Below are 26,061 nucleotides of genomic sequence, written 5' to 3' on the forward strand. Positions count from 1 at the left end.
TATTTGTTATTAGCTCACTTATCCCAAATAAGCCCACCTTTTACATCACCCTTGTTAGCCACTTTGAGCCTTTTATCCCCATTTATTCTGTTTTATAACTACATTACTAGCCTTAAGCAGAAAAATAAAATAAAAATCCCAAGTTGAATCCTTGGTTAAGCTTAAGATAGATATTGTGTATAATTTAAGTGTGGAGAATTTTACGGGAACATAGGATGATAGAAAAAAAGCAAGAAATTAAATTGAATGAGTTATTTGAAAATTTGGGAAGCATGCTCATGTGAAATCAAAATAATTAAATTACCATGTGCATTAAAATATATATATTAAGTAATTAAATAAGGAGATACAAAAAAAGAGAGAGAGAGAGAAAAAGAAAAATAATATTACCCCAAATGCAAAATAAAAATAATCAATGCACATGGGACAAAATTCAAAAATAAGTTTGATACATGAGCATGTAATATAAAAGTGGGAAAAATTTGGGTAGCTAGGTAAAGCATTTTTAAATTATATAAAGTGTGTATATGTTAGGTGAGATCTTAGACTAATCAAGGATTCACTTTGTTAGCTCACTTAGCCTTATATATATATATTACCTCAGCCCCATTACAACCCTGAAAAGACCTCATGATGTTTGCATTGGTATACTAAATAATTGTTGATTGATTAGATGAAGAACAAAGTTTAGAAAGCATGATTAGAGAAGAGTAGAGTGAATTACCCTATACACTTGAGTGATTAGAGTGCATATACACTACCAGTGAGGGTTCAATGCTTAATTCTATGTTCCTGCTTTCATGAGCTATCTTCTTACAAGTTTACCTGTCTTTTATTATATAATTTGAATTAGTGAAATCTGATTTATGTATGTTCTTGGAGGATTTATTTACTTTTAACCAAGTAGGAAAAAGCATTCTGCATTTAGTTGCATTCATAGGTTGCATCTCATATATCATACCATTCCTCTTCACTCCCTTATAGCTTCTCTTGAGCTTAGCATGAGAACATGCTATTGTTTAAGTGTGGGGAGGTTGATAAACCACTATTTTATGGTTCATCTTGTGCTCAATTGAGTGGATTTTATCAATCTTTCATACACTTATTCATATGATTTGCATGAGTTTATGTTTTCCTTCCTAATTTTGTGCTATGATTGAAAACATGTTTCCTGGGCCTTTAAATTGCTAATATTAATCCTCTCTTATTACCATTAGATGCCTTGATATGTGTGTTAAGTGATTTCAGAGTTTATAGGACAGGAATGGCTTAGAGGATGGAAAGGAAGCATGCAAAAATGGAAGGAATACAAGAAGTTGAAGGAACTGCAAAGTTGTCAGCCTGACCCTCTCGCACTAAAACAGTCATAACTTGAGCTACAGAGGTCCAAACGATGCAGTTTCAGTTGCGTTGGAAAGCTAACGTCCGAGGCTTCAATTTGATATATAATATGCTATGACGAAAATCAGCGTGGCAGATTTCTTCTCCAGCAATTTCTGGGCTGTTTTCGACCCAGTTTTCGGCCCAGAAAACACAGATTAGAGGCTATAAAGTGGGGGAATGCATCTATTCATCATAATCAGCTCATAACACACAATTTTAGGATTTAGATGTAGTTTTTAGAGAGAGAGGTTCTCTCCTCTCTCTTAGAATTTAGGATTAGGATTCCTCTTAAAGGATTTAGGATTTCAACTTCTTCTCAGGTTCAATGTTCCTTTTTTTTTTATCAATTTAGTTTATGAACTCTTATTGTTTAGATTGATTTTCTTTACTTAATGCAATTTGAGGTATTTCAGACTTATGATTGCTCTCTTTTATTTATGATATAAATAATTTGGATTTTTCCCTTTTGGCTTTGGTTGAGTCATTGGAGACACTTGAGTTATCAAACTCATTGTTGACTGAAAATTGGAATTCTTCAAGAATTAATTCGAGTTCCAATAACTCTAGCCTTTCCCAAGGAAAGACTAGGACCTGAGGAATCAAAATTAATTCATCCACTTAACTTACCTTCATAGTTAGAGGTTAACAAAGTGGGAGAAAAATACAATTCTCATCACAATTGATAAGGATAACTAGGATAGGACTTCTAATTTTCATACCTTGCCAAGAGTTTTATTAATTATTAATTTATTTTCCTTGTCAATTAAATTACTTGTTCAACCCTTTTGAAAACCCCAAAATATACCTTTGCATAACCAATAATAAGAACACTTCCCTGCAATTTTTTGAGAAGATGACCCGAGGTTTAAATACTTCGGTTATCAATTTTATCAGGGGTTTGTTACTTGTGACAACCAAAACGTTTGTAAAAAAGGACTTTTGTTGGTTTAGAAGCTATACCTGCAACGAGGATTTATCTGCGAATTTCTAGACCACGCAAAAGTTCTCTCTTCAACAACCTTCAATTATCAATTGATCTTGGGAGAAATCCAACAAGGATAGGATTTCCGACTAATCTACTCCCGGTCAAGGTTTTTATTTAAATCACATAAATTCTCTGATTTAGTTTCCTATCTATCAACTCAACCACTTTTGGAAAATATCTGATTAATAAAATAGCACATCTTTCTGCAACTCGTTGGGAGACGACCTGGGATTCATACTCCCAGTATTTTAATTCTAATTTTATGACAACCCTTCTAAATTGATAAGCGGATTTTTGTTAGTTAAGAACTGTACTTGCAATGCATCTCTTATAATAATTTCTTAACTCGCCAATTTCCGCCGCGTCACACAGCAAAGAATATTGGAGATTGAGTTGTTTGATGTCTGGGGGATAGACTTCATGGTACCTTTTCCACCCCCACTCTCAAACACGTACATCCTGGTCGCAGTACACTACATGTCTAAATGGGTGGAGGCAATAGCATCACCCACCAATGACACCTGAGTTGTGCTGAATTTTCTACAAAAATATATGTTTAGTAGGTTCATTGTCCCAAGGACCCTGATTAGCGATGGAGGTAACCACTTCTGCAATAAATTGCTAGACTTGATTCTGCAATGATATAGCATCCGTCACAAGGTGGCAACTCCCTATCATCCACAAACTAGTGGACAAGTGGAGGTTTCAAACAGGAAACTCAAGAGGATCCTAGAGAAGACCGTGAACACCTCCAGAAGAGACTGGGCCAAAAAGCTGGATGATGCTCTCTAGGCATACAGGATAGCTTTCAAGACACCTATTGGAATGTCACATTATCAATTGGTCTACGGCAACGCTTGTCATTTTCCAGTGGAGTTGGAACACAAGGAATACTGGGCTACAAGGTTCCTAAACTTTGATGCCAAGGCTGCAGGCGAGAAGAGATTGCTGTAACTAAATGCACTGGATGAGTTTTGGTATACTGCCTATGAGAATGCCAAAGTATACAGGGAAAGGGCAAAGCACTGGCATGACAGAAAGATAGCTGATGAGCGGATATTTTATATGCTTTTTGGCATTATTTCCTTAGTGTTTTTAGTACATTTGATTAAGTTTTATTATGTTTTACTAGGTTTTAGTACAAAAATATCTTTTTGGATGCTACTTTGAGTTTTTGTGGTTTTCCTTTGAATTTAGGTGATTTTTGGGTGAATCTAGAAAGTTTTGGAAAAGTCTAATTCAGAGGCAAAGAAAGGACTGCAGATGCTGTCAACTCCTGACCTTCGTGCATTCAAACAAGTATTTCTGGGGCTACAGCGGTCCAATTGACACGCTCTCAACGATGTTGAAAAGCTAACTTTCAGGGATTTCCAGTAATATATAATAGTCTATAGTTGTCTTTGGAAATAAATGCCCAAAACGGGCGTTGAACGCCCAAATTATCCCCTGCCCGGCGTTCAACGCCCCAAAAGGAGTCCAAGCACATGAATTCACCCCAAGCTCATCCCAAACACTCACCAAGTGGACGCAGAAGTAGATTTTAACACCTTTTAGCTTAGTTTATCACATTTTTGTAATTTTTAATTAATAGTAACATCTTTTAGGTCTAGTATTTGATAATAAATAAGAAACTTCCTTCCTTCTGAGTATCATGCCTCCCAAGAGAGGAGAAGCATAGACACATTACTACTATTATTTTCTGTAAGCTATGAGCAACTAAACCTCCTAAGTTAGGGTTAGGAGCTCGCTGACTCTCATGGATTAATAATATTACAGTTTCTATTTCAATATGTCTGATTCTATTCTCTTATGTGTTCTCGTTCTTCAATCTATATGAATTGGGGGTGAACCGTGACATTCATCCTTGTTCTACATGGGTTCCGTGCGAGTCCTGACCCGGATAGCATTGAACTAAAGTTAGAGAATGCATTGCGGATTCCAAGAGAGTGCCTGGGCAACTTTGGATATGTGAAATGAAATCCCGTTGACCGTGGGTTACTGAGGTCTCTGTGGTGCTAAGGCTAGAGTAGAAAAAAGTAGCATTCTCTAATTCGGAAGATCTGACCATGTCTGTAGTGTTTTGAGTAGGATCGCGAAGGGGAATGGATTGCTTAGAGCTTCATCTTCGTCTACAATGAGAAGCCATGAGTCAACATGATGAGAGGATAAGAGTTACTCGAATATGGTGGGCTGCTGTGGTTTAGAAGAGATTAACTTGATGAGAGGACATGAGTTAATCACTTACAGTTGCCATTGAATGAATCATTCGTTATTGATGTAGACAGTAAGAAAAGTTAATCCAGAAAGATAAAGCATCTCCGAAGCCTTAACTGAATCCTTGTCACTATTTTCACATCAATCTGGCATTTCGTTCTTTATTATTTCATTTATGCGTTCAATTACACAACTATCTTTTCTAATCACCTAACTAATATTTACAAGATGGCCATTGCTTGCTCAATCCAACAATCTGTGGGATTCGACCCTCACTCACTGATGCATTCGCATATTTACCATTTTAACTAGTTAGTTTAGTTAGTTTTAGCTTAGTTTCATTCACTCTCTTTGAAATAAATGGGCAATTTTGTGAGTTTTTTCCTCCATGCATCCATGAACCAAGAACTAAGTGAAATTTGGCATAATTCATGCAAATGACTCAAGGAGTTTATATATAAGTTGATGTGGATGATTCCCTTGAAAATTATTGCATAAGATGGCAAAACTTTGAGAAAAATTCTTTGGTTTATGGTAGGTGATGGAGCAAGGAGGAACAAGCACGTTGGTGACTTGGAAACCAAGTTGGCAATGCCAAAATGTGTGCGCAGCAAGGAGGAAGAAGGGGCGTTGTTGGCTGCGTGTTCAGCAACAACTCCAGCAACAACGCCCAACAAATCAAGCTGCCAGGGAGAAGAAGGCTTGGGCGTTGTTCCTGGCGTGTTTTGCCAATAACTTGGGCAACAACGCCAGGAAGCCACCAAAGAAGAGGCTTGGGCATTGTTCCTGGCGTGCTTTGCCAATAACTTGGGCAACAACGCTAGGAAGCCACCAAAGAAGAGGCTTGGGCGTTGTTCCTAGCGTGTTTTGCCAATAACTTGGGCAACAACGCCAGGAAGCCACCAAGGAAGAAGGATGCACGTTGTTCCTGGCGTGTTTTACCGATAACTTGGGCAAAAACGCCAGAAAGTCACCAAAGAAGAAGGACGCACATTGTTGCTGGCGTGTTTTGCCAACAACTTGGGCAACAACGCCAGAAAGCCACCAGAGAAGAAGGATGGGCGTTGTTGCTGGCGTGTTTTGCCAATAACTTGAGCAACAACGCCAGAAAGCCACCAGAAAAGAAGGATGGGCATTGTTGCTAGCGTGTTTTGCCAACAACTTGAGCAACAACGCCAGGAAGCTACCAGAGAAGAAGGATGGGCGTTGTTGCCGGCGTGTTTTGCCAACAACTTGGGCAACAACGCCAGGCAGCCTGACCTTGCCCTCTTCAATGGAACATAACTTGAGCTACAGAGATCCAACTGAGGTGCTTCCAGTTGCGTTGGAAAGTAGACATCAAGATCTTTCCAACCGTATATCATAGTCTATAGTGGAGCAAAAAAATTGAAGCTCAAATCAGAGGCAACGTTGGGCATCAAAACTGAGTTCAAAAAGGCAGAAAGGGCCAAGTGTTTGGCAACAACTTGGGCTGGCAACGCCCAAGCACCAAGTTCCTAGCCCAGGAAATTCTTGGGCACGTTGCCAATGTGCATAAAGCTGGTGTGTTTTCCAGTAACGCCAGACCATTGGGCCAGAAGTGAGAAGAATGAGCTATATTTCCTCTTTTTGTCAACACTACCTCCATTGAGCCAATTTTCAACAAGGATAAAGCCCACATTGCTAACCCAATTGAAGATCTCCAAATGAGTTTTAGGAGTAGTATAAATAGAGAAGGAGTTTGTACTTTAAAGGGACTTTTACTTTTTAGACACTTTTACTATTACACTAGCATTTTTACTACATCTCACCCGTCTTCTATTTTGTTTTTTTGCAACTTTGAATTTCAGTTTTAAAGGAATTCTTCTTCTTCTTCTTCTTCATTCTTCTATACACTTATTTTAATTTTCATCTTTGCATTTATTGTTGAGTTTAGAGCTATGATTCACTAAACCCCACCTTCATTAGGGGGAGGAGCTCTGTTTATTTGAATGGGTTGATAATTCTTCTTTTCCTTCTCAATTCAAGTGGTTCATCCAAGAGGAAACTCTTGTTCATCAAAGATTCAACTACATTTGAGAGAAGGGTTGAATCTACATGAATTATATGGTGAACATGAGAAAGGAGCCATGTAACTCAGTTTAGAGTCATCCTTTTATGATTTCTTCTACCAATACACTTTGGGTTGGTATGTGAGATGTAACCTCCCTTAGTTGAGATTCTGGAAGTTGTGTGGCCTTGGATTAGAAATTGAACTTCACCTCTTCTCATGACCAATTAGATCATGAGAGTGGCAATTGATTGTGTTGAAGAGAAATTGAATTGCCAAGAGATTGGGATCTAATTATTCACAATCCGCCATGGATCTATACCCATGATTGAGAAGGAATTGAGTAACATCAATTCATGACAATTTACATCTCTGATCCCTAATGATCTCTCCATCATTAATTCTCATCTCTTTTGTTCTTTAGTTCTTTGAATACTCACTACCCAATTCCCTTCTATATTCTTGCAATTTATCATTCTTACCATTTACATTCTGTTTCTCTATTTCTTGCTATTTACTCTTCTGCTCTTTAAAATTCTGCAATCTTTACTTTCTTGCAATTTATCTTTAATGTCATTTAAGTTTCTTGAAATTTAAGTTTCCGTCATTTACTTTTAGTCATTTAATTTGCTTCCCTTACTTTAGTTCTTTAAATTTCTTGTCATTTAATTCCTTGCAATCTCTTTAAAGTGTTCAAATCTCAGGAATCAAAACAATGTTTGCTTGACTAAATTTACTATTTAACTAAAGTTGCTTAATCTACCAATCTCTGTGGGATCGACCTCACTCTTAGTGAGTTTTATTACTTGATACGACCCGGTATACTTGCCGGTTATGCGTTAATATTAAAATTTTCGCTTATCACTCACCTGAGGTATTACTTGGACAACCCGGTGCACTTGTCGGTTCAGTTGTGCGGAGTTCAATTTCGCGCACCAATAGCCTCCAGAGTTTTTGAACCTGGCCAGAAAATTTTACTTTTCATTTCCAGGCTCAAGCTCTTCCCTGATAAGCTCAAGTCACAATGGACAGGACCATTTGTGGTCACAAGAGTGTCACCTTATGGTCATGTGGAACATCAAAGCAGATACTCCGACAAAAAATTCACAGTCAATGGCCAAAGAGTGAAGTACTGCCTAGGAGATGAAATTGAGCAAGGGATCTCCACCCTCCTACTGACATGACATCAGTAAATGTCAGGCTAATGACAATAAAGAAACGCTTGGTGGGAGGCAACCCAGCCATATATTTCTTTACTATGATTTCTACTCCCTTCCTTTTTACTTTAGTTATTCGAGTTCGATTTCATATGATGATATTTTCTATTTTAGTTCATAGTCTTTCTCGTTTTACTAACATTTGTGATCATGCGCAGTACTTAGAATTGAAACAGGGACGCAAGGCAGGAAAATAGAACACCTCGAAGGATGCCCCTTGCTAGCGTTGAACGCCAGAACTGGCCTTCAGCGCCAAAAAGAGGGTGGAGACTAGGACGTTTAACGTCCCAAGGGAGTCAGTCAAGGCAATTTTTGTGTCCCCTATGGGCATTCAACGCCGGTAGTGGGCGTTGAATGCCAGCACTTAAAAAAAATGTTTTTGATCCCCCCTCTGGCTTTCAACGCCAGGTTTGGGCGTTGAATGCCCAAAGGGGGGAGGAAAGGGATTTGAATTTTCAAAAAGGGGAGATAGACTTGACTTTTCAAACCAAATCTTTTCCAATATTATCTTTTAAATCCATATCTTTCCAATTCATATCTTTTTCAAACTAAATCTATTTTTTTAAAATTAAATTTCTTCAATTCAAATCTTTTCAAACCAAATCTTTTCAAATCATATATTTTCAAACTATATCTTTTTTAAACAATATCTTTCCACCTCGTAACCGAGTTCCCACCCACCCACAACTATAAATCCACTATCACCCCTACCTCCTTTCTCACGCCCTTCCCCACTCCTCTATCATCCCCGCACGCTGCTTCCTCTCCCTCTGTTTTCTTCTCTCTTTGCTTGGGGACGAGAAAAATTTTTAAGTTTGGTGTTGAGGATTCTCTGCTCTTTCATTTTTTTTTCATGGCACCAAAGGATGGGGGATCTATCTCAAGAAAGAGGAAAGAAAGAGCTCCCGCAGTAGTACCTTATGAGCTCCACCGATTTTATTCCAAGCTTCATGAGGAACATTACTACAATCTAGTAAGCAAGAAGACAATAATCCTAAAAGTCAAGGTCGAACTGAAGGCTGATGAATACCCAGAAATTCAAGAACAAATTCAAATGAGGGGTTGGGAAATTCTAACCAACCCTGTAACAGAGGTGGAGCTCTAAAAGTCTGAGAATTTTAGGCAAATTTATGGATGATGGACAAACAAAAGAAAGAGCAACCTGACTTCAATTTATGGCACACTATGCTCTGAGGAAAGACCCTATAGTTTAAAATGGAAAAAGTCAGGGAAATCTTCAAGTTACCCCCATTAAAGGATGATCCTAACTCCTTTAAAAAGGTCAACCACTCCAACTAAGAAGGATGGATCTCAAGCCAATTGCTAGAGGGTGGCTAGATTTCATTGGACGTTCTATCATCCCCACTAGCAACCGCTCTGAGGTCACTGTGAGGTGAGCTGTGATGATCCACTGCATTATGCTTGGCAATAAAGGGGAAGTTCATCAATAAAGTGGAAGTTCACGAAAAGGGTCTAAGGCTTTGAGCATCAACGGTTAGAAGGATCAAAATTTGGCCTAAAAAGCTCAAAAGAGTTGCTATCTCTAACTATATGCTTGTGGTGTGAAGGTGTCAAGAAAATCTTGAGATTGAACATTTAAAGTTGTGATCCAATGCTATAAAGAGTACACTTAAGGCTCTGAGCACCACTATCTGGAAATTTAAGCAAAACTAAATTCGAATCCAAAGGGTTTCCCCAGTTAAGTGCTTGTGGTATTTATGTATCAGGTGGTAATACTTGAAAACATAACAAACTTAGAGTCACGGCTAGGCTCAAAGGTGAAAAATACCAAAAGAAAACAAAATTTGTGTTCAAGAATCAAGAAAAACTTAAAAGAGGGGAATCAATAATATCATCCGGATTCTAGTTCTAAGGGATGCCAATATTTCTGAGCTTCAAAGGAAAGTGAGATGCCAAAGCTATTCAGAAATAAAGTGTTAGTAGCCCCATTCAGTAATTAGACTTGAGCTTCATTGACAACTCTAAAACCTGATATATTTTTCTCTTCCATTTAGTCCTATCTTGGTTTTTGTTGCTTGAGGACAAGTGATGAGCAGATAATTTATACGCTTTTTGGCATTGTTTTTAGTATGTTTTTAGTAGAATCTAGTTACTTTTAGGGATATTTTCATTAGTTTTTATGTTAAATTCACATTTCTGGACTTTACTATGAGTTTGTGTATTTTTCTGTGATTTCAGGTATTTTCTGGCTGAAATTGAGGGACTTGAGCAAAAATCAGATTCAGAGGTTGAAGAAGGACTGCTGATGCTGTTGGATTCTAACCTCCCTGCACTCAAAGTGGATTTTCTGGAGCTACAGAACTCAAAATGGCGTGCTTCTAATTGCGTTGGAAAGTAGACATCCAGGGATTTCCAGCAATGTATAATAGTCCATAGTTTGAACGAGTTTAGATGACGTAAAAGGGCGTTGAACGCCAGTTCTACGCTGCTGTCTGGAGTTAAACGCCAGAAACAAGTCACAAACCAGAGTTGAACGCCAGAAATACGTTACAACCTGGCGTTCAACTCCAGAAAGAGCCTCTGCACGTGTAACACTCAAGCTCAGCCCAAGCACACACCAAGTGGGCCCCGGAAGTGGATTTATGCATCATTTACTTACTTCTGTAAACCCTAGTAGCTAGTTTATTATAAATAGGACTTTTTACTATTGTATTAGACATCTTTGGATCATCCTGGATTGTATTTTGATCCTGTGATCTCGTTTTGGGGGCTGGCCATTCGGCCATGCCTGGACCTTTCACTTATGTATTTTCAACGGTAGAGTTTCTACACTCCATAGATTAAGGTGTGGAGCTCTGCTGTTCCTCAAAGATTAATGCAAAGTACTACTATTTTTCTATTCAATTCAACTTATTCCGCTTCTAAGATATTCATTCGCACTTCAACCTGAATGTGATGAATGTGACAATCATCATCATTCCCCCACGAAAGCGTGCCTAACAACCACTTCCGTTCAACCTTAGATTGAATGAGTATCTCTTGGATCTCATAATCAGAATCTTCGTGGTATAAGCTAGATTGATGGCGGCATTCATGAGAGTCCAAAAAGTCTAAACCTTGTCTGTGGTATTCCGAGTAGGACTCTGGGATTGAATGACTGTGACGAACTTCAAACTCGCGAGTGCTGGGCGTAGTGACAGACGCAAAAGGAGGGTGAATCCTATTCCAGTATGATCGAGAACCTCAGATGATTAGCCGTGCTGTGACAGAGCATTTGGACCATTTTCACAAGAGGATAGGATGCAGCCATTGGCAAGGGTGACGCCTCCAGACGATTAGCCATGCAGTGACAGCACATCGGACCATTTTCCAGAGAGGATCAAAAGTAGCCATTGACAATGGTGATGTCCTTACATAAAGCCAGCCATAGAAAGGAGTAAGACTGATTGGATGAAGACATCAGGAAAGCAGAGGTTTAGAGGGACGAAAGCATCTCCATGCATTTATCTGAAATTCTCACCAAGGATTTACATAAGTATTTCTATCCCTATTTTATTATTAATATTCGAAAACTCCATAACCATTCTATATCCGCCTGACTGAGATTTACAAGGTGACCATAGCTTGCTTCATACCAACAATCTCCGTGGGATCGACCCTTACTCGTGTAAAATTTATTACTTGGACGACCTAGTGCACTTGCTGGTTAGATGTGCGAAGTTGTGATAAAAAGTTGAGATTACAATTGAGCGTACCATGTTGATGGCGCCATTGATGATCACAATTTCGTGCACCAAGTTTTTGGCGCCGTTATCGGGGATTGTTCGAGTTTGGATAACTGACGGTTCATCTTGTTGCTTGGATTGGATAATTTTCTTCTTATTTTCAAAAAGTTTTCAAAAAAAGAAAAAAAATTTCAAAAATCTTTCAAAAATTTCTCCTTTGTTTTCGAAAAAATTTTAAAATAAAAATGTTTTCAAAAATATATTTTTCTTCAGAATTTTTAAGAATGAATTCTAGTGTTTCATGAAGCATGTTGAAGCCTGGCTGGCTGTAAAGCCATGTCTAATTCTTCTCGATAGGGAATGTCAGGCGTGTCATGTCTGAGTTACATACTAAAGCTTGGCTGGCTATTAAGCCATGTCTGACCCTTTGATTGGAGCTTTAGACTAAAGAGCATAAAATTCGTGGAATTCATATTAAAAATTTTGGAATCCTTATTTTTCTTTTTCAAAATGATTTTCGAAAAAATTAAAAGAAAATACAAAAAAAAATCATAAAATCAAAAAAATCAAAAATATTTTGTGTTTCTTATTTAAGTCTTGAGTCAAATTTCAAGTTTGGTGTCAATTGCATTTTTTCTAAAAATTCTTTGCATTTTTCGAAAAAATCATACATTCATGGTGTTCTTCATGATCTTCAAGTTGTTCTTGGTAAGTCTTCTTGTTTGATCTTGATGTTTTCTTATTTTGTGTCTTTTCTTATTTTTCATATGCATTCTTGAAATCTTAGTGTCTAAGCATTAAAGATTTCTAAGTTTGGTGTCTTGCATGTTTTCTTTGCATTAAAAATTTTTCAAAAATATGTTCTTGATGTTCATCATGATCTTCATAGTGTTCTTGGTGTTCATCTTGACATTCATAGTGTTCTTGCATGCATTCCTTGTTTTGATCCAAAAAGAAAAGAGAAAAACATGAAAATGATGTTTTAAATTTTTCCCTCTCATCATTAAAAATTCAAAAATCAAAAAAATATCTTTCCCTTTTTCACTCATAAATTTCAAAAATTTGAGTTGACTTTTTCAAAACTTTTTAAAATCTAGTTTTTTCTTATGAGTCAAATCAAATTTTCAATTTAAAAATCTTATCTTTTTCAAAATCTTTTTCAAAAATCAAATCTTTTTCATTTTTTTCTTAGTTATTTTCAAAAATTTTAAAAATATTTTTCAAAAATCTTTTTCTTATCTTTATCTCCTAATTTTCGAAAATAACACCATCAATTAATGTTTTGATTCAAAAATTTCAAGTTTGTTACTTGCCTGTTAAGAAAGATTCAAACTTTGAGTTCTAGAATCATATCTTGTGATTTCTTGTGAATCAAGTCATTAATTGTGATTTTAAAAATCAAATCTTTTTCAAAACTGATTTCAATCATATCTTTTCAAAAATATCTCCTTATCTTATCCTTTTTCAAAAATTTGATTTTAAAATATCTTTTCTAACTTCTTATCTTCTTATCTTTTCAAAAATTGATTTTCAAAATTTGTTTCAACTAACTAACTAACTTTTTGTTTGTTTCTTATCTTTTTCAAAACTACCTAACTAACTCTCTCTCTCTAATTTACGAAAATATCCTCCCTCTTTTCCAAAATTTCTTTTTAATTAACTAATTATTTTAACTTTTGATTTTAAAATTTCAAAAATTACTAACCTTTTTCAAAAACTATTTTCGAAAACCACTAACTCTTTTTCAAAAATTATTTTCGAAAATTCACTTCCCCCTCTCATCTTCTTCTATTTGTTTATTTATTTACTAACATCTCTTCCTCACTCACCAAAAATCTGAACCCCCTCTCTCTCTCTCTGAGTTCAGATTTTCTCTTCTTCTTTTCTTCTATTCACACAGGGACCTCTATACTGTGGTAAAAAGGATCCCTATTATTATTATTATTTTTCTGGCCCTCTTTTTCATATGAGTAGGAGCAAGGACAAGAACATTCTTATTGAAGCAGATCCAGAACCTGAAAGGACTCTAAAAGAAAACTAAGAGAAGCTAAATTACAACAATCCAGAGATAACCTTACAGAAATTTTTGAACAGGAAGAGGAGATGGCAGCCGAAAATAATAATAATGCAAGGAGAATGCTTGGTGACTTTACTGCACCTAATTCCAATTTACATGAAAGAAGCATCTCCATTCCTGCCATTGGAGCAAACAATTTTGAGCTGAAACCTCAATTAGTTTCTCTGATGTAGCAGAACTGCAAGTTTCATGGACTTCCATCTGAAGATCTTTTTCAGTTCTTAACTGAATTCTTGTAGATATGTGATACTGTTAAGACTAATGGAGTAGATCATGAAGTCTACAGGCTCATGCTTTTCCCTTTTGCTGTAAGAGACAGAGCTAGAGTATGGTTGGACTCTCAACCTAAGGATAGCCTGAACTCTTGGGATAAGCTGGTCAAGGCTTTCTTAGCCAAGTTCCTTCCTCCTCAAAAGCTGAGTAAGCTTAGAGTGGATGTTCAGACCTTTAGACAGAAAGAAGGTGAATCCCTCTATGAAGCTTGGGAGAGATACAAAGGACTGACCAAAAAGTGTCCTTCTGACATGCTTTCAGAATGGACCATCCTGGATATATTCTATGATGGTCTGTCTGAACTAGCTAAGATGCCATTGGATACTTCTGCAGGTGGATCCATTCACCTAAAGAAAATGCCTGCAGAAGCTCAAGAACTCATTGACATGGTTGCTAATAACCAGTTCATGTACACTTCTGAGAGGAATCCTGTGAGTAATGGGACGCTTATGAAGAAGGGAGTTCTTGAAATTGATACTCTGAATGCCATATTGGCTCAGAACAAAATATTGACTCAGCAAGTCAATATGATTTCTCAGAGTCTGAATGGAATGCAAGCTGCATCCAACAGTACTCAAGAGGCATCTTCTGAAGAAGAAGCTTATGATCCTGAAAACCCTGCAATAGCAGAGGTAAATTATATGGGTGAACCTTATGGAAACACCTATAACCCATCATGGAGAAATCATCCAAATTTCTCATGGAAGGATCAAAAGCCTCAACAAGGCTTTAATAATGGTGGAAGAAATAGGTTTAACAATAGTAAACCTTTACCATCATCCACTCAGCAACAGACAGAGAACTCTGAACAAAATACCTCTAATTTTTAGCAAACTTAGTCTCTGATCTATCTAAGGCCACTGTGAGTTTCATGAATAAAACAAGGTCATCCATTAGAAATTTGGAGGCACAAGTGGGCCAGCTGAGTAAAAGGATCACTGAAATCCCTCCTAGTACTCTCCCAAGCAATACAGAAGAAAATCCAAAAGGAGAGTGCAAGGCCATTGAATTAATCACCATGGCCGAACCTGTGAAGGAAGGAGAGGACGTGAATCCCAAGGAGGAAGACCTCCTGGGACGTCCAGTGATCAATAAGGAGCTTCCCTTTGAGGAACCAAAGGAATCTGAGACTCATCTAGAGACCATAGAGATTCCATTAAACCTCCTTATGCCATTCATGAGCTCTGATGAGTATTCCTCTTCTGAAGAGAATGAGGATATTACTGAAGAGTAAGCTGCCAAGTTTCTTGGTGCAATCATGAAGCTGAATGCGAAATTATTTGGTATTGAAACTTGGGAAGATGAACCTCCCTTGTTCACCAATGAACTAAGTGATCTGGATCAACTGAGATTACCTCAGAAGAAACAGGACCCTGGAAAGTTCTTAATACCTTGTACCATAGGCACCATGACCTTTGAGAAGGCTCTGTGTGACCTTGGTTCAGGAATAAACCTCATGCCCCTCTCTGTAATAGAGAAACTGGGAATCTATGGGGTGCAAACCACTAAAATCTCATTAGAGATGGTAGACAATTCAAGAAAACAGGCTTATGGACAAGTAGAGGACGTGTTAGTAAAGGTTGAAGGCCTTTACATCCCTGCTGATTTCATAGTCCTAGATACTGGGAAGGATGAGGATGAATTCATCATCCTTGGAAGACCCTTCGTAGCCACAGCAAGAGCTGTGATTGATGTGGACAGAGGAGAATTGATCCTTCAATTAAATGAGGACAACCTTGTGTTTAAAACTCAAGGATCTCTCTCTGTACCCATGGAGAGGAAGCACAGTAAGCTTCTCTCATTGCAGAGTCAACCAGAGCCCCCACAGTCAAACTTTAAGTTTGGTGTTGGGAGGCCACAACCAAACTCTAAGTTTGGTGTTGAACTCCCATATACAAACTCTAAGTTTGGTGTTGGGAAGTCTCAACAATGCTCTGAACATCTGTGAGGCTCCATGAGAGCCCACTGTCAAGCTATTGACAATTAAAGAAGCGCTTGTTGGGAGGCAACCCAATTTTTATTTATCTAATTTCTATTTTTCTTGTTCTTTCATGTTTTATTAGGTTCATGATCATGTGGAGTCACAAAATAAATATAAAAATTGAAAACGGAATCAAAAACAGCAGAAGAAAAATCACACCCTGGAGGAGGATCTCACTGGCGTTCAAACGCCAGTAAGAAGCAGCTGGCTGGCGTTCAACGCTAGAACAGAGCATGGTTCTGGCGCTGAACGCCCAAAATGGGCAGCATCTGGGTGTTTGAACGCCAGAATTGCACCCTGGAGAAGAGCTGGCGCTGAACGCCCAGAACAAGCATGGTTCTGGCGTTCAACGCCAGAAATGGGCAAAAATGGGCGTTCAACACCCAGAACAAGCACCAATCTGGCGCTGAATGCCCAGAGTTGTGTGCAAGGGCATTTTTCATGCCCAATTTGGTGCAAGGTTGTAAATCCTTGAACACCTCAGGATCTGTGGACCCCACAGGATCCCTACCTACCTCCACTCACTTCTTCTCACCCCTCTTTCACACAATCCTATAAACACTCTTCCCTAAAACTCTTTACCAATCACCTCAATCTCTCTTCCCTATCACCACTTCACCACTCACATCCATCCACTCTTCCCCATAAACCTACCTCATAAACTCCACCTACCTTCAAATTCAAAATCAATTTCCCACCCAAAACCCACCCTTATGGCCGAACCTTACCCCCCCTCCCTTCCCTATATATCGTCCTCCATTCTTCCTCATTTTCACACAACACAACCCTCTCTTCTCTTCTTGGCCGAATACACCACCCCCCTCCTCTCCTCCATATTTTCTTCTTCTTCTTCATCTATTCTTTCTTCTCTTGCTCGAGGGCGAGCAACATTCTAAGTTTGGTGTGGTAAAAGCATAAGCTTTTTGTTTTTCCATTACCATTGATGGCACCTAAGACCGGAGAATCCTCTAGAAAAGGGAAAGGGAAGACAAAAGCTTCCACCTCCGAGTCATGGGAGATGGAAAAATTCATCTCCAAAGCTCATCAAGACCACTTCTATGATGTTGTGGCCAAGAAGAAGGTGATCCCTGAGGTCCCTTTCAAGCTCAAGAAGAATGAGTATCCGGAGATCCGACATGAAATCCAAAAAAGAGGTTGGGAAGTTCTAACAAAACCCATCCAACAAGTCGGCATCCTAATGGTTCAAGAGTTCTATGCCAATGCATGGATCACTAGGAACCATGATCAAAGTAAGAACCCGAACCCAAAGAATTATCTCACCGTGGTTCGGGGGAAATACTTAGATTTTAGTCCGAAAAATGTGAGGTTGGCGTTTAACTTGCCTATGATGCAAGGAGATGCACGCCCCTACACTAGAAGGGTCAACTTTAATCAAAAGTTGGACCAAGTCCTCATGGACATATGTGTGGAAGGAGCTCAATGGAAGATTGACTCCAAAGGCAAGCCGGTTCAACTAAGAAGACTGGACCTCAAGCCTGTAGCTAGAGGATGGTTAGAGTTCATACAATGCTCCATCATCCCCACTAGCAACCGATCCGAAGTTACTGTGGATCGGGCTTCATAGCATCATGATTGGAGAGGAAGTAGAAGTTCATGAAGTCATCTCCCTTGAACTCTACAAAATAGCCGAAAAGTCCTCCCCCATGGCAAGGCTAGCTTTTCTTCATCTTATTTGCCATCTCTGTTACTCATCTGGGGCTTTCATAGAAGGAGACATTCCCATTGAGGAAGAGAAGCCCATCACTAAGAAAAGGATGGAGCAAGCAAGAGAGCCCATTCATGGAGCTCAAGAGGCGCATGAAGCTCATCACCATGAGATCCCGGAGATGCCTCCAATGCATTTCCCTCCACAAAACTATTGGGAGCAAATCAACACCTCCCTAGGAGAATTAAGTTCCAACATGGGACAACTAAGGGTGGAACATCAAGAGCACTCCATCATCCTTCATGAAATTAGAGAAGATCAAAAAGCAATGAGGGAGGAGCAACAAAGACAAGGAAGAGACATAGAAGAGCTCAAGGACATCATTGGTTCCTCAAGAAGGAAACGCCACCATCACTAAGGTGGACTCATTCCTTGTTCTTACACTCTCTGTTTTTTGTTTTCTATGTTAAGTACTTATCTATGTTTGTGTCTTATTACATGATCATTAGTAGTTAGTAACTATGTCTTAAAGTTATGAATGTCCTATGAATCCATCACCTCTCTTAAATGAAAACTGTTTTAATTCAAAAGAACAAGAAGTACATAAGTTTCGAACTTATCCTTGAACTTAGTTTAATTATATTGATGTGGTGACAATGCTTCTTGTTTTCTGAATGTATGCTTGAACAGTGCATATGTCTTTTGAAGTTATTGTTTAAGAATGTTAAATATGTTGGCTCTTGAAAGAATGATGACAAGGAGACATGTTATTTGATAATCTGAAAAATCATGCAAATGATTCTTGAAGCAAGAAAAAGTAGCAAAGAACAAAGCTTGCAGAAAAAAAAATAGGCGAAAGAAAAAAAAATAGAAAGAAAAAGAAAAAGCAAGCAGAAAAAGCCAAAAGCTCTTAAAACCAAGAGGCAAGAGCAAAAAGCCAATAACCCTTAAAACCAAAAGGCAAGGACAAATAAAAAGGATCCCAAGGCTTTGAGCATCAGTGGATAGGAGGGCCTAAAGGAATAAAATCCTGGTCTAAGCGGCTAAACCAAGTTGTCCCTAACCATGTGCTTGTGGCGTAAAGGTGTCAAGTGAAAACTTGAGACTGAGCGGTTAAAGTCAAGGTCCAAAGCAAAAAAAGAGTGTGCTTAAGAACCCTGGACACCTCTAATTGGGGACTTTAACAAAGCTGAGTCATAATCTGAAAAGGTTCACCCAATCATGTGTCTGTGGCATTTATGTATCCGGTGGTAATACTGGAAAACAAAGTGCTTAGGGCCACGGCCAAGACTCATAAAATAGCTGTGTTCAAGAATCATCATACTGAACTAGGAGAATCAATAACACTATCTGAACTCTGAGTTCCTATAGAAGCCAATCATTCTGAACTTCAATGGATAAAGTGAGATGCCAAAACTATTCAAGAGGCAAAAAGCTACAAGTCCCGCTCATCTGATTAGAGCTATGTTTCATTGATAGTTTGGAATTTATAGTATATTCTTTTATTTTTATCCTATTTGATTTTCAGTTGCTTGGGGACAAGCAACAATTTAAGTTTGGTGTTGTGATGAGCGGATAATTTATACGCTTTTTGGCATTGTTTTTAGTTTGTTTTTAGTAGAATCTAGTTACTTTTAGGGATGTTTTCATTAGTTTTTATGTTAAATTCACATTTCTGGACTTTACTATGAGTTTGTGTATTTTTCTGTGATTTCAGGTATTTTCTGGCTGAAATTGAGAGACTTGAGCAAAAATCAGATTCAGAGGTTGAAGAAGGACTGCTGATGCTGTTGGATTCTGACCTCCCTGCACTCAAAGTGGATTTTCTGGCGCTACAGAACTCAAAATGGCGCGCTTCCAATTGCGTTGGAAATTAGACATCCAGGGCTTTCCAGCAATGTATAATAGTCCATAGTTTGAACGAGTTTAGACGACGTAAAAGGGCGTTGAACGCCAGTTCTACGCTGCTGTCTGGAGTTAAACGCCAGAAACAAGTCACAAACCAGAGTTGAACGCCAGAAATACGTTACAACCTGGCGTTCAACTCCAGAAAGAGCCTCTGCACGTGTAACACTCAAGCTCAGCCCAAGCACACACCAAGTGGGCCCCGGAAGTGGATTTATGCATCATTTACTTACTTCTGTAAACCCTAGTAGCTAGTTTATTATAAATAGGACTTTTTACTATTGTATTAGACATCTTTGGATCATCCTGGATTGTATTTTGATCCTGTGATCTCGTTTTGGGGGCTGGCCATTCGGCCATGCCTGGACCTTTCACTTATGTATTTTCAACGGTAGAGTTTCTACACTCCATAGATTAAGGTGTGGAGCTCTGCTGTTCCTCAAAGATTAATGCAAAGTACTACTGTTTTTCTATTCAATTCAACTTATTCTGCTTCTAAGATATTCATTCGCACTTCAACCTGAATGTGATGAACATGACAATCATCATCATTCCCCCACGAACGCGTGCCTGACAACCACTTCCGTTCAACCTTAGATTGAATGAGTATCTCTTGGATCTCTTAATCAGAATCTTCGTGGTATAAGCTAGATTGATGGCGGCATTAATGAGAGTCCAGAAAGTCTAAACCTTGTCTGTGGTATTCCGAGTAGGACTCTGGGATTGAATGACTGTGACGAACTTCAAACTCGCGAGTGAATCCTATTCCAGTATGATCGAGAACATCAGATGATTAGCCGTGCTGTGACAGAGCATTTGGACCATTTTCACAAGAGGATAGGATGCAGTCATTAGCAAGGGTGACGCCTCCAGACGATTAGCCATGCAGTGACAGCGCACCGGACCATTTTCCAGAGAGGATCAAAAGTAGCCATTGACAACGGTGATGTCCTTACATAAAGCCAGCCATAGAAAGGAGTAAGACTGATTGGATGAAGACAGCAGGAAAGCAGAGGTTTAGAGGGACAAAAGCATCTCCATGAATTTATCTAAAATTCTCACCAAGGATTTACATAAGTATTTCTATCCCTATTTTATTATTAATATTCGAAAACTCTATAACCATTCTATATCCGCCTGACTGAGATTTACAAGGTGACCATAGCTTGCTTCATACCAACAATCTCCGTGGGATCGACCCTTACTCGCGTAAGGTTTATTACTTGGACGACCCAGTGCACTTGCTGGTTAGCTGTGCGAAGTTGTGATAAAAAGTTGAGATTACAATTGAGCGTACCATGTTGATGGCGCCATTGATGATCACAATTTTGTGCACCAACAAGCAACAATTTAAGTTTGGTGTTGTGATGTATGAGCATCTTATACCCTTTTTCATAGCATTTTCTAGTATTTTTTAGTAAGATTTCATTAAGTTTTGATTTGTTTTAGTGCCAAATTCATCTTTGGATGCTACTTTTAGTTTCTGTATTCTTTTTATGATTTTAGGTGAATTTTTGACGAATTTGGCAGAATCTTGTTCAGAGACGAAGAAAGGATAGCAGATGCTATCAATCCTGACCTCCGTACATTCCAACGAGCATATCTTGATAGTCTATACTTCTCTTCCAGAATCACTGCCAAAACTGGCGTTAAACGTCCACACCTGGTGTTTAATGTCCACACATGGCGTTTAATGCCCAAAGAGGAGCAAGCCCAGCGTTGAACGTCCAAAATTGGCGTTCAATTCCAGCCAGGGAGCAAGGACAGCAAGCATTACCCCCTATGGGTGTTCAACGCCCAAAACCTAAGTTGAACGCCAGGCATCAACCGAAGCACATAACCAAGTGGGCCCCAAAGTGGATTTTAGCACTCCTTAGCTTATTTTATCTTATCCTTGTAACTTTTAAATTAAAATTAACAACTTTTAGGATTAGTATTTACTATTTAAAGAGGAGATCATTTAGGTTTACAAACACATTACTTTGGATCTACTTTCCTATTTTTTCTGTAAGTCATGAGCAACTAAACCTCCTGGTTAAGGTTAGGAGCTCTATTTATTTCTATGGATTAACATCATTACTTTTCTATTTTAATATAGGTTTAATTTAGTTCTAAGGTGTGTTTTCGTTCTTCATCTAAATGGAACTGGGTATGTCCCTTTTCTACATGAGTTCCTGTGATCCTCTGACCAAAGTCACTTGAGCTACAGCTTGAAAACACTCCTCCTGAACTGTAATCTATCTGGGCTAATTAGATATGTAACATATAATCCGATTAGCTTTGGCTAAATTGAGGTTTCTGTGGCGCTAAACTAGTTTTCTGAACTTCACCCTCTGATCCAAAAGATCTGATTTTCTCTGTGAAGTTTTTAGTAGGATTGGAGGAGATTAAATTGCTAGGGAAATAGGGTTTAATCACTTACAGTTTGTCATAGAATGAATCATTCATTATTAAAGTAGTTAGTAAGAAATATTAATCCGAAAGATAAACATCTCCGAGACCTTTAACTATTTTCCTTTATATTGATCTTACATCAACCTTTTCTTGCTTCACTGATTTATGCGTTTACATCAACAACAACCACTTTTTACTATTTGCCTAACTAAGTCTACAGGATAATCCGATGCACTTGGAAGATCCGATGCACTTGCTAGTGAAGTTGTGCGAGTTCTAATTTTGTACACCAGTATACATATCTGGTGAGGGGTTCAATTGCTCAATTCCATATTTTCACCTATGATCATTGCTTATCTTGCAAGTTTGCAAATCCTTTTGTAGAGCTCAATTCAATTGTGAATTTGATTTGGTTATGATTACTTGAGCCCTTGATCGTTATATATGTATTCTTAGAAATTGATTTGTTTTTTACTAGGTAGATACGTATAGACAAGTAGATAGATAGCTAGAATAGTTACATGCATTTAGATAGATTGCATATAGGTAGTTTACTTTGAATAAATATGGGGAGGTTGATAAACCCCTTTCTTGTCTTTCTTGAGTTTAGCATGACGACATGCTATTGTTTAAGTATGGGGAGGTTGATAAACCCCAATTTTAAGGTTTATCTTGTGTTAAAATGAGTAGATTCTATTAACTTATTTCACATTTATTCAATTAAACAGCATGGTTTTGTGAATTTCTCCTAATTTGCACTTAAGATTCAAAACATGCTTTTTAGGCCCTTAATTTGCTAAATTTAATTCACTTTAATTCCACTCGATGCCTTGATGGGTTTGTTTATTGATTTCAGGTTTAGGAGGTATGAATTGGACCAGAGAAGTGAAGGAAAAGTATATAAAGTGGAGAATTCATGAAGAAATGAAGTTTTGGAAATCCACCAATTGCGCGTACGCGTGACCTGAAATTTCACCAAGTGGCGCAGACGCATAACCTTGCACGTACGCATGACACGAAGCATGCGACTCACTTAAAGAAAACGTAGCTGGCAATTTCTGGACCTCTTCAAGCCCAAATCCAACTCATTTCTGAAGTATTTTAGGCCAAATTCAAAAACGAATAAAAGAGGGAGCAATTAATATAGCTTAGGAACTGATGCGCATAAACTTGTTATGCTACGATTTAGGAAATTGCACGATCGGCAAAATTCCTTCCGGCAAGTGCACCGGTTATCGTCAAGTAAAAACTCACAATAGAGTGAGGTCGAATCCCACAAGGATTGGTTGAGTGAGCAATTCGGATTAGAAGTATGTTCTAGTTGAGCGGAATCAAGATTTAGATGAGAATTGCGGAATGTAAAATTGCATGAATTAAAGAGCGAGAAGCTAAATTGCTGAAATTAAAAGGGATGGGGGTGATTGCATGAATTTAATTGCAGAATGTAAAGAGAAAGTGGTAAATCAGAAATGGGGAGTTCATTGGGTGTTAGGAGATATTGAGATCTCCGAATCAAAACAACTTTTATCCCTTCCTCAACCAATGCATTCATTGAATTTTGCTTGGCAATCTTATATGATTGGATCCCAATCCCTTGGCTCACCAATTCTCCCTAAAAACAAACAAATTCCCAATCCCTTGGTTTAAATGTTCATAAGAAGAGATGATGCTCGATCACTGATTATACCACACAGTTTCATGAACCACAATTTGGTAGGATTACATGTCACAATATCCATCCAAACCCCAATCCAATTCACTGTGAGAAAGCTTCTCTAGCATGAATCCTCCATTCCTTTCCCAAGGTTTCGAAGGATTCCAATTATGGGTAGTTTCTTTCCCAAGACAACTACCCAATGGAATTAGATCGAGAAGCTTTCTAACAAAATTCAAGAGAAAAGATTGAAGAAGAAGATAAAACTATTATTGATTCATTGAATTACAATAGAGCTCCCTAACCCAATGAAAGGGGTTTAGTGAGTCATAGCTCTGAATTCAATTACAAAACTAAAAGAAAATGATTCAAAGTTCTCCGTGTGTCTAAACTTCCCCCTCAGGGGCTGGATTCCCCCTCAATCCCCCGTCTCTCAAATGCAGAAACTAAGGCCTTTAAATAGGCTCCCTAAATTACAAAATGAAAATGAAATTCAAAGCAAATTACAATCAAATGAAAATAAACTATTCTAGATGATTCTTGTGGCCTTGATTTGGTGTTGTTGATGGGCCTTGCTTGCTTGAAGGGTAGAGTGACATAATTGATCCAAAAAGGATAATGATCCATTAAACTACACTCAAACGTTGCACCCCCCTTTCTTGAGTCGTCACTTTGTTCTCTTGTCAACCTTGCCAATTTGATGCCAAATATAGACTATTATACCTCGTTGGAAAGCTATGGATGTCAGCTTTCTAACGCAACTGGAAGCACCTCAATTGGATCTCTATAGCTCAAGTTATGCTTGATTGAAGGTGACAAGGTTGCTGGTTGGTTTGACAGCGTTTAAGCCAACGTTTAAGTCACTTAAACGTGCTCGAAAATGCCAATTTTGGGAGCTCAGTTGCATTGTCCACCCCATACTTCTATACATCGTTGGAAAGCTCTGGATGTCTACTTTCCAATGCAACTGGAAGCGCATCATTTGGAGTTCTACAACTCGAGTTATACTCCATGGAAGGTGAAGAGGTCAGCTGGCCTGATTGCATGTTGGTACTATGCTCTTCTATGCACATTACGGGGCTGTTTTCTCCCTCAATTTTTAGTATCCACCATGCATGCCATATATGCTTGGAAAGCTCTAGATGTCTTCTTTCCAATGCATTTTGAATCACCTCATTTGGAGTTTTGTAGCTCAAGTTATTTATGTTTGAAGAAGGCATGGTCAAGCTGTTCCATATAACACGTTTAAGCTCCAGTTTAAGCTTAAACTGGAGCTTAAACGCTGGCACTCCCTGGAGGCACAAGCTCGAGCACGTTTAAGCTTCAGTTTAAGGTCAAACTGAAGCTTAAACGTGGAAATGAGAAAGCAACCCTGGAGGAGAAAAAATAGTCGAACACGTTTAAGCTCCAGTTTAAGGTTAAACTGGAGCTTAAACGTGGAAATGCTCCCTGGTGCATTTCTAATTCTGGCGTTTAACTTCCAGTTTAAGGTTAAACTGGAGGTTAAACGCCACTTTCAGCATTTCCTTAGCTCTCATGGTTTTGGCGTTTAAGCTCCAGTTTAAGCTTAAACTGGAACTTAAACTCCACATGTGATATTCAAGCTTCCTTTATTGATTTTGTTGCTTCCTTGCCTAGCCTCTTCTTCCCTGAAATCATCCAAACAACTGCATCAAAGTCTTGCAAAATTTCATGAGAAATCTTTCATTCATAGCATTCAAGGAATATAACTAAAAACTCATGGAATTTGCATCAAAATCTTCATGTTTGAATGATTTAAGACAAGCATGACTATTTGGCCCAAATGATTACTTAAGGCTCAAGAAAATGCATAAAACAACTAAAAATAACAGAAAAATGCTAGTGAAACTAGCCTAAGATGCCTTGGCATCACAACACCAAACTTAATACTTGCTTGTCCCTAAGCAAGTCCTGAGTTACTTGAGAAGAAAGTATGAAACAGAAAGCAATTACATTGGCTATATTAGTAAGCACTTGAAGTTCATTAGAAGGGTTTTATGCAGAAAGTTGCAGCATCACTTTTTCATTCTTATCAAGTAAGATTATCACTTTTTCATTGCATCCATCAAACACTGCTATGGCCCCTTGTTATTCTTATGTCCTTGGCACTTTTCTCTTCTTTGTTTTTCTTTTCCTTAGAGCTCCTTTGCTCCTTGTTTGCTCAGTGTCATGTGTTGCACAAGCCTTTGGCATTTTCTTTTTCTTATCAGTGCACTACACATATCCACTACAGGCATTTTAGTTCACATTTCTTCTTGAGACATTGGTGCCCAGCACCTCTTTGTGTGACTAAATGTTTTGTATTTAGGTTGCTCTTGATAATGGACTTTTGGTTGATAATCCCGGGTTAGTTAACCCAAGTTACCAAGTGTTGAAACACTCCTCAGAACCTATTCATCCAAGCATATCCTTAATACATAAACACTACAGGCATTTGTCTCAGAAGTTCAAACCATTGGTGCCTAGCTTATTTTCTCAATTTTTTTTTTGCTTTTTTTTTTTTGGTTGCCCTTTTTCAGTGGCTTTTTCTTCTTCTTTTTCTTTCTTTTTCATGGCCAAAGACATTTATTCATCAA

The 26,061-nt window shown here is 38.3% G+C and overlaps 1 non-coding gene across 1 annotated transcript; it reads right to left on the minus strand.

The window, feature by feature from the left end:
• Positions 1-14,013: 14,013 nt before the first annotated feature.
• On the minus strand, positions 14,014-14,121 carry LOC148561570 (small nucleolar RNA R71). Its single transcript, XR_015886602.1, has one exon. It is a non-coding gene; the product is annotated as a small nucleolar RNA R71 (small nucleolar RNA).
• Between the last annotated feature and the right edge of the window lie 11,940 nt (positions 14,122-26,061).

Source organism: Arachis ipaensis, chromosome B6, assembly GCF_059453495.1.
Source record: "Arachis ipaensis isolate K30076 ecotype BB chromosome B6, ASM5945349v1, whole genome shotgun sequence".
Taxonomy (NCBI): Eukaryota; Viridiplantae; Streptophyta; class Magnoliopsida; order Fabales; family Fabaceae; genus Arachis; species Arachis ipaensis.